Consider the following 13513-nt stretch of genomic DNA (forward strand, 5'->3'; position numbering starts at 1 on the left):
TGGAATTTTAAGCCTTTTGCATCTTTCGGGAAGACTGAAGCACAAACTCCCCTGACCTTTCCAGTGTTGTCTGCTGGATGGGCAGAGCCTGGTACCCCAGCCCAGGGGTTTGCTCCAGGACTCTGTCACGGATCAAACCGCAGCGCGTACAAGTGCCAGGGCCACGCACAGCCCCGCTCCCCGGAGCCCAGGCAGTGCTGCGACGTGTACATCGTGTCCTCGCAACACAGATGTTGAGGAAGTAAACACATACAGCAGGCAGAAATCCTTCCTTTCAGGGGAAAAAAAACAAAACGTGACGACAACCTGGTGTACAAGCAAGAGCTCACGGCTGTTGGGGACAGAGGTCGGACAGTTTCTTCGAGGACTCAGATTCACCCCTGGATTTGTGTTTTGGGAGCACAGGAAAAAAGTTTAGAATGCTATTTTTGTCTCCTAGACAAATTCAGTGAGTCTATTTCAGCAAATTACTGTCATTAAATGCATCTGAAAGCAGCTGTAAGTAGGGGAAAAACCAAAGATAGTCATACACAGAATCACACTGCCAGGACTACAGCAAGAGTAATTAATATTTTAGAGGAGGTTGGAAGCAATTCATAATAATGCCAAATTATGAAATAACCAAGTCAGAAGAGTTTTTTCTTTCTGCCTTCCGCTGCTGAAGATGAATTCCTGAAACATAAGTCCCAAAGGATGTTCCCTCCCCTCCTCAGTACCCACCCCCTCCCAAAAAAGAAGAAAAAGAAAAAGAAAAGGCTTCAAGTTTTCTGCGCAGAAAGAGTCTGAGATCAAAGGAGATGAAGTTAATAGAAGGGGGTCCAACACAGAATATCACTCGTAACTTGTCCGTTTTATTTCCAGCCTCTCCTTCAGCTGTTTATCACTTTTTCCATCTGTTTCAAGAGAGGCTCTCTAAGGTTTTGGAAAATCAGACGTGCTAAAATCATGCTAAAAATATTTCAATTGCAAAATAGGATGCTTCATAAAATACCAGAAGGCCAGAAATAATTCACAGGGAAGCTTTCAAAATGCTTCAAGAACACTTTTGTATAAAATTGCATGCTGAATCATAAAAACCTTAGGAGAGAGAGGACTCCCCAAAGACGTTTAAAGCTAACTGAAACTTTTTGTACATTAACATTTAGAGATTTGGAGAAAAAGGAGGAAAAACATTGAAGACATTTTAAAATATGCTTTCCTAATACACACAGATTCCTGAGCAGACGTTCACATATCCAGTTCGTATCTTTTATTTATAAATTTTCAGATAAAAGTGAGAAATGTCAGGTAGGTTTTTAAGCAACTTGCAACACGTGCTACCAGAGCAAACACTATAAAAATGGGATGTTAGCGTGTCACCCACTTGTCTGCAGAGACAGGTGAGATGTCTCTGTTACTCTGATGCCACCGTAAAGTAAAGCATATTAACTGAAAACACCTTGAAAAGTGACTTTGCATTTACCCTTGACTGGGAGCGCGCACATGGTTAATCCCATAGCTCAGCTGACAGTGGTAACTTATGTTAGCTCAGCTGCTCCACTGACTGCATGTGGATGTGTGAAAGGGCAGTTTCTTTTCTGTCTCAGCCAACTTCTTGACTCATTGTTATTTTGCAAAAATACCCAGTGCTTTGGTTTCTGACTAATTCACTAAATCATAATCTCTCTATATGCTTTAAAATGTTCATTCCTCCATGCCTTTGGAGCAGGATGCGTTTTTCACCTGAAATGAAGATTGAAACCCAGAAGTGGATTTTAGCTATCAACAGTCACACGTATTTTGCAGCATCATTTCACAAAGCCAGGAAGAGGTCTAGTGTTCCTCCTCTCAAAGCAGGGCAGTAAGGCAACATTACAAATGATCTGGTAAAATGCACTTCAGTGTGCTATGTTTAACCTGCTCCAGAGCCAGGTCTGATAGACATTGCAAAACCAAGAAAATCATGTGCCAAGAAAGGTTTCCGGCAGGCAAGGAACCAAGAGCCATTAAGCCCATTATAGATTGTATTATTTTCAACCATTCATTCATGACTCAGTGACAATATCCTTTCCATTGCCTTTCTTTCACTGTATGTTATTTTAAATGACAACACATAGACAATATTGTACTGCAAGACTCAGTGTGATAATGGATTTTCAGCCAAATTCTCAGCTTATGGGACCCAATAAATATGCAATTAGTTTCATGTAACCAGACCAAATTACCTGCCTGAACAACTTGGCTCTCCAAGTATTTAAAAAACCCACAATGATGAGCATGAAGTTTAAATTTGTAAATGTAATGCCTTGCTACAACTTAGACCAGTCATTCTGTACAGTTGTATATACCTTCCCAGGAAGCAAGCTGTCAGCATCATGACCACAATTAAATACTGTTGCTGAGATCAAATTGGTCAAAACCAAAGAAAAATATAACAACTCACTAGCCTTCACTTCCTGCCACTTGTACGTTAGCATCGCAGAATTACTTTTTCCTTTCAGCCTTCCTAGGTGGGAAACTCCAAACTTCCCACTTTCTACGTGCAGCCTGTAACTGATATTACAACGCCAAGCAAACGTGCGGCGCCAAGACACTTCTCAATGTTCGTCTCTGGTAATGCTACTGCTGCCCATGCTGTCATTCAGCCACACTAGGCTTCTGTAATTCATAATAAATCATAACAGTAATGGGATTGTCTGTGGATAATCATCTGTGAGAACTTCTGACAGAGTGGCAGGAGAAAAGACTCTCCATTGTGTTAAATCCAGCTTGGAGGAGCCCAAAAGGAGGGGGAAGCACGGACCCATGGCCCTGGGGTGCTTTCAAAGCACCCCACCACACTCCAGGCAACATCCTCCCTCAGCTTTCCAAAGCTCTGACAAACCCAAGCAGGGCCACCCAGTAGGGCCAAAGGCAGCCTGTTCTCCTCTTACAGCAGCTCTGTTTGTTGGAGACTCTCGACGTAACAAAAAGCCCTGAAAGGCAGAGAGGGTTGGATTCCAACCCCTAGTCCACCAGACTCTCCCTTCCACAAAACAAAGGACGAGGGCAGAAAATTTTTCCTCCGTAACATCACCCACATTATGGAGATGTTTGTTTGGATTATCACAAGAGCCAGTGTTGTCCCAGGAGCATCGAGAGAAACAGTATGGTTAGATCTAGAGGACAACCTTTGTTGCTTGTAACTCTCCCACTCATCTTCAGCGCCGTTTCTCTAACCTCCAGCAAAGCGAGCAGCTCCATAGTCCACACTGTTGGTTTGAAGAATTTTTAAAATAGATGTTTCTCTACAGGTGTGTGGAGTACTCAAAGCAGACAGGAAGTCTGTCGTGAAGAATTACAACAGATAAGAAAAAAAAAAAGCTCAATTTTCTTTGTTGCATTTATTGGTGCAGTTGTGCCATTTTGCTTCTGCCATGTTTGTTGTTGCAGTGAAATAGAATATTGATTGGAGAAAGTAGAAGTATTCACAAAAGCCTGAAATTTAAAAATTGGCAAGTATACCACTTTTAGGGAATATCTGATCTAGAATACTTCAAAAAGCATTTGATCTTTGCTTTTTTCCCCCCCTCACCCAGACATAAGAAACTGCAAATCTAGGTTTGAAAAAACAGAATCACAGAATCACAGAATCACAGAATCACTACGGTTGGAAAAGACCTGTAAGATCATCGAGTCCAACCTGAAAAAACAAAAAAACAAAAAAAAACAAAAAAAAAAACCACACACAAACAACCCACGCAAGCCAACCACCACACAACAACAACAAGGCACAACACACCAAAAACCAACCCACCCAACACCACACAGCACCATGTCCATCAAGCTACATCCCACAATGCCACATCCACACGCTCCTTGAATACCTCCAGGGAGGGTGACTCTACCACCTCCCTGGGCAGCCTATTCCAGTGTTTCACCACTCTCTCAGTGAAGAACTTTTTCCTAATGTCTAGCCTGAACCTCCCCTGTCGCAACTTGAGGCCATTTCCTCTAGTCCTGTCACTAGTCACTTGGGAGAAGAGACCAACACCCACCTCTCTGCAACCCCCTTTCAGGTAGTTGTAGAGAGCGATAAGGTCTCCCCTCAGCCTCCTTTTCTGCAGACTGAACAACCCCAGCTCCCTCAGCCGCTCCTCATAAGACTTGTGTTCCAGACCAGGTCTGTTCCAGACCCCTCACCAGCTTCGTCGCCCTTCTCTGGACACACTCCAGCACCTCAATGTCCTTCTTGTAGTGAGGGGCCCAAAACTGAACACAGTATTCGAGGTGCGGCCTCACCAGCGCCGAGTACAGGGGCATGATCACCTCCCTGCTCCTGCTGGCCACACCATTTCTGATACACCATTTCTGATACAAGTGATCAGTTGCACAAAGAAAAAGATGTTAACTTCAGAAGTTGTTTTACGTTTCATTGCTGATTGCCAGGCATGGTAAATATTTGCCTAGAGTATTTACTTTTACTTTATTAAAGTATAGGTCCAGATTCATCAACATACCCTACCTGCTTTATACTACCCCAAAGATGAAAAGTAGCCATAAACTCTGCTGAAAAAAACTGATTACGCTTGCTTTGTATAGACAGAATGAAATTAAACTGCAAGACAATACCAGTCAGTGTAGACATAAAAATCTGTCTCCACTGGTAATAGACAATTTGCCTTCCTAAAATGTTAAGCTTTAAATGGAAAATGTGTCCCTTGGCTACTGATGCAATTTCCATCTTTCCTATAACATTGAGATATGTCTTAAAAATTGCATATTCTGGTAGTAGTTCATGTTTTTCAAAGGTCACTTATATCACATTTCCAAATCTGTTGATGATTGAGCTTAACCACCAGGAGAATGATTCTTGTAATGGCTTTGTCTGTTCAGTGTTTATTTCTTTCTACTTCCTGAAGGAAACCAAGTCATGAGGAATATTTAAGTCCCTGGTCACATATGTGAATGTTTCATAAGTGACTTCTGTATTTATTTTCCTAAAAGAAAAGGGATTCATCACCTCTGAATTACTCTGCTTATAAAGTGTTACATCCAAAGCGTACAAAAGTCAATTCAAGTCTTCTGAATAACATTAAGGCCTGATGTTAAACCTACTAAAGTGGTTTATTGGAGAACAAAGGTATCCCTGTATGCCTGGGGTTTTAGATTGAAAGACGGTGAACTAGTTTGTTATTAATAATTCAATGATCTGAACATTACTTGTTGTACTTTCAGTTCCAGATACATGTCAAAAAGGTCTTCGAAAGACATTTCCTCATTTTATCCTCACCTCCCTTACTGTTACGCATTGCACCCAAAGAGATAGTCAAGTATAGATACAACAAATCTAGAAAGTACACACAAAATCTCTATGTTATTCAGCTGTTTTCTTTATAGCGCGTAGCACTTTGCCTGAGCTGTTAATGGAACTGTCTGTGTACTAGCTCAGCCAGATCAAAAAGCATCAGTAGGTACAAGAGCTGTCTACTGGATGCCTTTCCCTCTCTGCTAGATCATATCTATTTTCTCAGGAAACAGAAGATGAAAAGTTCTCAAAACTCTGTGATTTGATATATTGATCTTTCAAAATACCGAACACCTCATAGATCTCAGTCATAATTAGCAATGCAATTTTGAGGCTGTTTAGCTAGAATCCCCCTTTACTGAAAGCCTTGCAACATTTTAAAAGGTTTTGGGTTTTTTTTATTACTTTTGAGATGCAGAAAAATAATTTTATTCCTCTCTCAACAGACAAGTGGTTTCACATTGCTTTCAAGACAGTGTTGTCTTTAGGAAAGAAACAGTCAGAAGACCACCAGCTTGCATTGTTCAACCAACAGAAATATGTTGTCGGGAACCCTTCTTGCTAGACTTTGGCTGTGACGACTATTTAATTACATGATTCAGCCATGCGATATCCCCCCTTGGACTCACCTGAAAACAGCATATAATATTTTGAGGACAGAATTATAAGCAAACCTACCTGAAAGTAGTAAGGATGCCTGGCAGTGAAGAGCACGGGTATTTACATCACCTTTGAATGCAGCTGAAAGTATTTGGCTGCAAAGAGTGTAGAAAGTTTCCAACATACCTGAAATATTCTTCGCTTTGGGATTATTGGATCCCAAATCCCAAATGTTGAATCAGTCTCAGCAACTTAACTGAAAGCACCCTATGTTAATAGCATGTGCAACTAGATCTATCCGTATAAAGGGGCCTTCACTGGATAGTCATTATTCCTCTATTTAAAACTTGAACACTGAAGAAATCCTGCGAAATTCTTGCAGTTTCTAAAAGAGTAAACGCTCATTTGCTTTTGACACTCAGAGCCAACATAGCTTATTAAACAAGATGGATAGAGGTGGCATCAGATATCCAGAAACTCTTAAGAGTCCTAGTGTTAGTCAGAACAAAGTCGAGCTTCATTGTTTACTTCTTTTCAAGCCAGAAAGGAAATAATGTTACATATAATGACACCTGACAGGATTCAACATGACAGGACACAGATAACTTCATGAACTGCACAAGTATCCAAAATATGAAATACAGATGTAAGGCCTCCTAAAAAGGGAGTCACACACAAATGGGAACTTCAGGTTTTGGCTTTTTGCTCTGCAAACTTGCCATAATCTACAGGATTTTTGTCTTTTGAGTAGGACAGTGACAGCCCTTAATATTTGAACATATTATTTTTGCCTATGGACGTTGGATTCATCCTATGTGATAAGTACATATACCCCCTATGTGGATGGCATGGGATGCATTGAAACAGAATTCTGAAAACAGGACAATCTTTCTGATTTTAACAGTAGGCTTCTGTGTTGCCCCAGCGACTCTTTTCACTCTCTTTCAGTTTCCCACTCATAGGAAGAGAATAACTGTATTGACTTCTTTTAATAAAGCACTTTGAATTAATATTAATATATTCATATGAATAAATTCTGTAACACTGCACTATGAATAATTTCTGTAACATAAGAATTGTAACATATATTTATTTATAAAGAATTTAATGATGCCATTCGTAGGAATCTTGATGAAACATTTGCATTAAGGTAAAACACAAAAGTGTTAAAAAGCACAATGCAAAAGGCAGCTGAAAATTGTTAATGCAATGAGGACAATCCTTCCTCTTAGCGCCAAATTACACAAATTACACTAACAAAAGTTTCTATCACTTGAAAAAAGGAAGCAAGAAAAAACACTGGGCTTCTTCAGCATTGAAATCTAATCACTTCTGTGATTAGACTTCTGTTAGAAGTCTAGTGTGCAGCCATTAACACATTTAAACAGACCTAATCACCCCTCCTCGCAAAAAAAAAAAAAAGAAAAAAACAAACCAGCAAAAGTAAGAAAACCTCACTGAAGTTTGGAATATAGGTTATAATTGCAAATTTTTCTTCTAACATAAAAATACCATTGGCTGTTAAAGCAACCACTTTAAATAGGCTCATGGGTTACAAATTTCATTTGAAACCAATACTTTTAGCTTGAGTCGAGGCACTTAAAAAGTTTTCATCTGCTAAACCCATTATCATTGTTATCTAGAAAATAGGAGAGTACTTAACTGAACAGACCCTGCACTTCCTTTATTGGGACAATAAAGTAATTATTCTTCTTCTTCTTTTTGTTGTTGTTTGTTTGTTTTTGCCATTTTTAAGCAACAAACAAGAATTCTGGCAGCCCAAATTAAGTGCTAACTTGTGTTACTCACATTATCAGGTGATGTCATTAACTGGAGAAATGAAGGGAATAAGGACCTGCAAACCCACAATTTTATTAATTGTATTGGCATAAGGAATACAAGATTAAATACATGAGTTTTATCACTGGCTTTATCACTTAAGGAAAAAGTGTATATGAATATACATACTTTTTTCAAAGAAGACAGTAGGTGCCCCAGAAGAAAGCTCAAACGACCCTGCCTTCCTCTTCTTAACTGCATATTGGCTCAGGCAGATAGCTAACCAGAGATCATTACATTCAAGCATAGGATTGTGGAACAAAGAAAATTACTACTTCTATTCTCAGGACCTAACCCTTGTTTTAGAAAGGTGACATCATTACCAAGCACTAGTAAACTGAAAGAAGACTGAGCTGATTTCCTGTTACTTTGTGAACCTCCCTTAAAGATGCATTTTACAGTCCATGTTCACAGCCTTGCAGGAAGAGGGTGCTTATTTTTAGCAATATCCTTGAATGCTTCTACTAGTGAGCAGATCTATAAGCAAACAGTACAATTGCTAAATCTTATTGATCCAACTGTTTTTTTGTTACTGAAGAACAAAGTTAAATAGACTACAATGGTGGATTTATATCATGCAATCAAGCACCAAAAACTGGAAAGAACAACATAACCATCTTACTTTCTTTTTTTATTACCATTTTTATTAAAAAAAAAAAAAAGTAAGAAAATAAATTGAGGTCACAGCTTATTTCCCCAAACAGAATGATTAACTTTTACAGTTATGAAAACATTACAAAATTCAGACCATGCAAATTGAGTCCTGTGGTAGAGATATAGACCAGCTTCAGAAAATTTGACTTCAGAAACCTTCAGCAGCAAACCTGCCCTTTTCCTTTTCTTCCCATGCCAACAGCATCTGTTCTGCCATATTGTCTGCCATGAAATTCCTGACAGGAATTCTGCACTATTTCACTGAATTTTTTCTTCACCCCAATCAGTTCTAAAACAATATTTCTTGAATCGAGACAAGGGCAGAAGTTGCAGATCCTCGGGTTTGCCGTTTTGGCATCCCAGAGTACCAGAATCCACATCCCCATAGTAGCATTTCCCAAATCCAAGGAAAGATAAGTATTCCATATTCTGTAACTGCATGGACTCACTACCCTTGAGGGCGCTAAGGCCAAGAAGGCTTTTAATACAACATCATCACTCATCCTTCTGCCTCAGTCATAAATAATTCACCCCCAGGTCCTTAATGGTAAGGCAAAATGCAGAAACTCAGCCATGCTGCATTGCTTTGCTTTGACTGCTTGCTTGGGGCTGGAGGAAGTGCCAACACAGGCTGCACACTGGCCACATACGGTATGGTTTGAAAGCAAGTAGCTGTTGGCACCTAGGAGATGGACATAGAATCACAATCATTTAAGTTGGAAAAGACCTTTAAGATCATCAGGTCCAACCGTAAACCTAACCCTGCTAAGTCCACCACTAAACCATGTCCCTAAGCACCATGTCTGCATGTCTTTTAAATACCTCCAGGGATGGTGACTCAACCACCTCCCTGGGCAGCCTGTTCCAATGTCTGACAACCCTTTCAGTGAAGAAATTCTTCATCACAAAATGCATATCATCCAGTACAGAAGCAGCCCTGATTACTATCCCACTCCCATCTTCCCTGCCCTCCACATTCCACCTTCTTCCACAAGACCACTCCAAGCTCCTAAGACCGCTTGTCCTCTACCAGGACAGCCTGTCCATGGTACGGATACCAAATGTTGACCTCCTCAGGAGAAGGAACATCAGCAGATTCTCCTGCAGTGCCCACGCCAGGTATTTTGCCACCAGGAAGAGCAGCAGACCACATAGTCTCAGTCCCAGATCTGGCTGAAAAGCAGCAAGTCTTAAGAGCAACTCCCAGCAGAAGAGGATGTCTCCCCAAAGGATGATGTAGCTATTGTGATTAATGATGGAGCAAATCCTTGCAACAGCACAAAGGAATCAATCCAATCCCTCCAGAGCCGGCAACAAGGAAAAAACAGGGATGCATCAAATCCTTCCCACAGCAGACCCAGACCAACACTCCCATCTCCACTGCTGTTTCCCACAGTTACAGGAAAGCTTATTCCAGGTTCTCATCTCTAGGTTACTACCAAAACAGAGAGATCGTCCAGACTGAACACAGGGCACTGCCATCCACTCCCTCTCCATGCTGAAGGATGTTTAGCAGCAGTCAGTAACTCATCTCGGTAAAGGCCCTTCTCCAAGAAGTCTTTTTTTGGTATGATCGACTGAAGATTTTTACTAAAATCTTTGTTTTTGAGGTCCTCGTATGTTAAGTACAGATATGGGCAACAGTGCGTGCCTTCAGACTAAAAGAGTTCCTCGCCACGAAAACATCTGAGAATTTAGCCTCACCTGTTGCCAGGCTGGCACGTACAATTCAGCGTGGGTCATCCAGCAGCAGGCTGGTTGTCAAAATGTTGCAAACAAGAGAAGAAGGAATAACAGAAAAACACATGTTCTCATGGGCTACATCCGAAGGAAGGTCATGGATACCAACAAAAGAGCAGTTCCTGGGTCATGTTTTCTAATCTGAGCCTCCAACCCCACAAGACCCCACGGCAGGACACTTCTCTGGCCTCAGGGGAATAGCAGATGTCCAGGAAGCAGCTGCCCTGGCAGAAGCCAAGTAGGCTGCCACCAAGACAGTTGGCAATCTCTTCCCAGTCTCCTCCCCACACACAGGCTGGCTGGATCCTTACCAAAACTGTAAAAATAAATCTTAAATAATTGTTTGTTTCAATGTTTTGTTGGGAGCCTTTTCTGCTCCTACTCCTCTCCCAAACAGCAAGCTTTTTGCCAAGAAGGCAGCCCACATAGAAGGATTGATACAGAAATCCAGGCTGCCAGACAGGAAAGATACTATGGAGGAACGCTTTTAATCTCCATAAATAAAAGGCTAGCAGTAGTAAGGAGGAATGTCCAGAAGCCTGCAGAGGTTTGGTGGTGGCTAAAGAACAGCCTTCCAGCATAAATGCCTGAGAGTTCTTCACAAAAATTTTCCTAGCCCTGTGGAATAGGGATGACCTTTTTGAGGAATAAAAAGCAACATACTGCTTATGCCTTGTATTATACAAGTGCCCTTATAAGTGCCCTTATACACTATAGGACATTTTGTGCATATAGCACGCTTTTGCTATGGAGAAAAGATCAGTGCTTTAGGCAGGGAAACAGAAACAATACAGATGAGTGCAACATCTAGTTGTGCTAGAAGGGAGGCAGGGACGTTTGGAGAAAGACAGCCTGGGACAAGGCTGAGCCTGCTGACCCCTGGCCCTGCCAAACCATTCACTAGGGTACACCACAGCTCACAGCTCTCTGTTCCCTGCACAGTGATTTCAAGCACTTTGAGCTGCTGGCAGAAAGGCTGTCCCACAGCATCCCTCTCCTTAGTGAGATGACAGAAAACACACTGCATGTCAACACTGAGGAGTTAGGACCCTCTCAAAGCAAGTGCATGAGCCTCTTGGTCTCCTGGTAGAGCTGAATGGTAATGAAGAGCATCGATTCATACACTGGTACCCTGGAGGATGAGCTTTTCTTTGAGAAGAAATGCATCTTCAGTGCAAAATGGCTGCAGTATAAAAGCCAATTGGTGATGTAAGCTGTTGCTGCAAAGACTCACAGAAACCATTGATCTTCCACAACAGTTCACAGGCCCTGCAAAATGACAGAATGATAACTATTAGTTAACACAATCGTAATTGTATTATGAAAGCTGCATACAGGCATGTGTACTCCTTTTCAATTGGGAGATCCCCGGCAAGACCACCAGTACCGATTAACTTCGGGTATGCAACCATTATGGACCAAACTACACTGAAAGTGAAATATGGCATCACAAGCTTAGGCGACCAGCAGATGGTCATCTTACTTTTAATTGATTCCTCGCTGACGAGTACAAGTGAAGGCTTTCCAAGATCCAGAGGGCAATGGCAATGCTCTCTTCCAGAGGAGTGAGTTCCCAGGAGACTGTATGCCCTTTCAGCAGAAATAAGAGCACTGGGCATGGTAATTGTAGATAGACAGCTGCCTGCTTCTATACCAGTGATACACAGTGGCTGAGCATCTATGCATAGGCTCTTACGTAGAGTGAATAGCATAAGGTGTGTCTACATTAGATTTAGTTTTTAGCAGGAATGTGCTTCCAAAGCAAATTTTCCAGTTATCCTCACTGGTTTCCACTGTGGACAAGTCCTGCAACATCTGAACGAGGATTGCACCTACCACGTTCCAGTTGCTAAGGAGCACTTTATCCAAAGGCGCAGATTACAGAGTTCAGAGTAAAATCCCCTGCAACGCACAGAGCTTGGGCAGTGCATCCTTAGCAACAGGCACTTTACTTTGACAAATCTGCTTCTCTTGGTCTGCACTGCTAGCTAACAGGTATAGCCAAAGTGAGTGTGAGACAAGTGATCCACGAGCACAGGGAACACTAGAGACACATTCCAGAAGAAGCAACAGTTTGTGCTGCAGTTGAACCATGGTACAGCCACTGTAGAATGCAGGAAGACAGAACAGTATGGTCACAAGCCAGTCTGCAACACCTGGGAGAAGAACTTAGATGCATTCCATAATGCCTATTAAAGTTAGCATAGACACAACCTTCCTCAGCTTGTTTCTATGCTCAAGGTGTGTTTGCAGTGTTCTGTTTTTCTCTAATGGATACAAAAAGCCTGTCAGGCTGGAACAGGTCTAGCAATTTCAGTTTCAGCTAAGATCTGCTTTTAGTATCACTTATTATGAATCCTTGAAAAGAGGTTCAGTTTTACTTTAATAGGATTGCTGACAGATCATATTGTAAACAGTGTTAGTACATAAAATTTACTATCTTACAACTGAATTTGAGAAAGACACAAAATGTGAAGAGAAGCTATGGAATGTATTTCCCAGAAGTTAATCCCACTCTGAAGTCAGAAAATACAGTAAACCAGACTAATCTAAGATAAGGTTCAGGTAAACATGCTTTCTAAAAGGACATAAACATACATTTTCCAAGAAAAAGGTTATATACCTAATTTCTAAAGTAGTGGTTTACCCTGTCTCTTTGGAAAGTTTAGGCTACTTTTCTAACCGATGCCTTTAAAGAAAGGCTCAGTACCTTTCCGGGCCATAAGGATAATTAAGTACTAAAGAAATTGTCTGTATTACATCACCGCAGTCCAGAGAACCAGATCCCAGAAATGGCTGAGGGATAATAGTGCAGTTTTGGAGACATCCTAAAGAGTAAGGCTGAATATGATTATCTCGTATCACTTGTTCTGCAACAGACTTCACATGCAACTTAGAGCAAGAGATTTATCATAATGAATTAGGTATGCCAGGAAATGGTCTTTGATAGATTCTACTGAAATCAGTTTTGGCCTTTGTTTTCAGTAATAGAGTAATACCCCATATAATTTCCATCAGTGGAAAAGAACTTCCAGTTTGTTCCTACAGAAAATATCTTAAACACAAGACAGCACATTACAATGGGCAAAGGGTCTGTTTTACAGGTACAAGAACCATCCTCGCCTGTACTGTACATGATATTGTTTATATACTCATACATAATAAATAAAAAGCAATTGAATTCAGAACAAAAGTGGGATTTTAAAGTATATAGAGAACTATTTAGATTCATTAAAACATTGTATTAATACAGGAAGTCTTGTTGCTAGTTATTATATGATGCTATTGTTTGTGACAGCATTTGGATCTAATTGCATCAGACTAAACAGAGACCATCTTAAATGCCTGCCAGATACCAAACGTCTTGCTAAAAAGTACTGCTACTAAACCATTTATGCATCAGACAACGTTCAT

The sequence above is a fragment of the Gavia stellata genome, chromosome 4 (assembly GCF_030936135.1).
Source record: "Gavia stellata isolate bGavSte3 chromosome 4, bGavSte3.hap2, whole genome shotgun sequence".
NCBI lineage: Eukaryota > Metazoa > Chordata > Aves > Gaviiformes > Gaviidae > Gavia > Gavia stellata.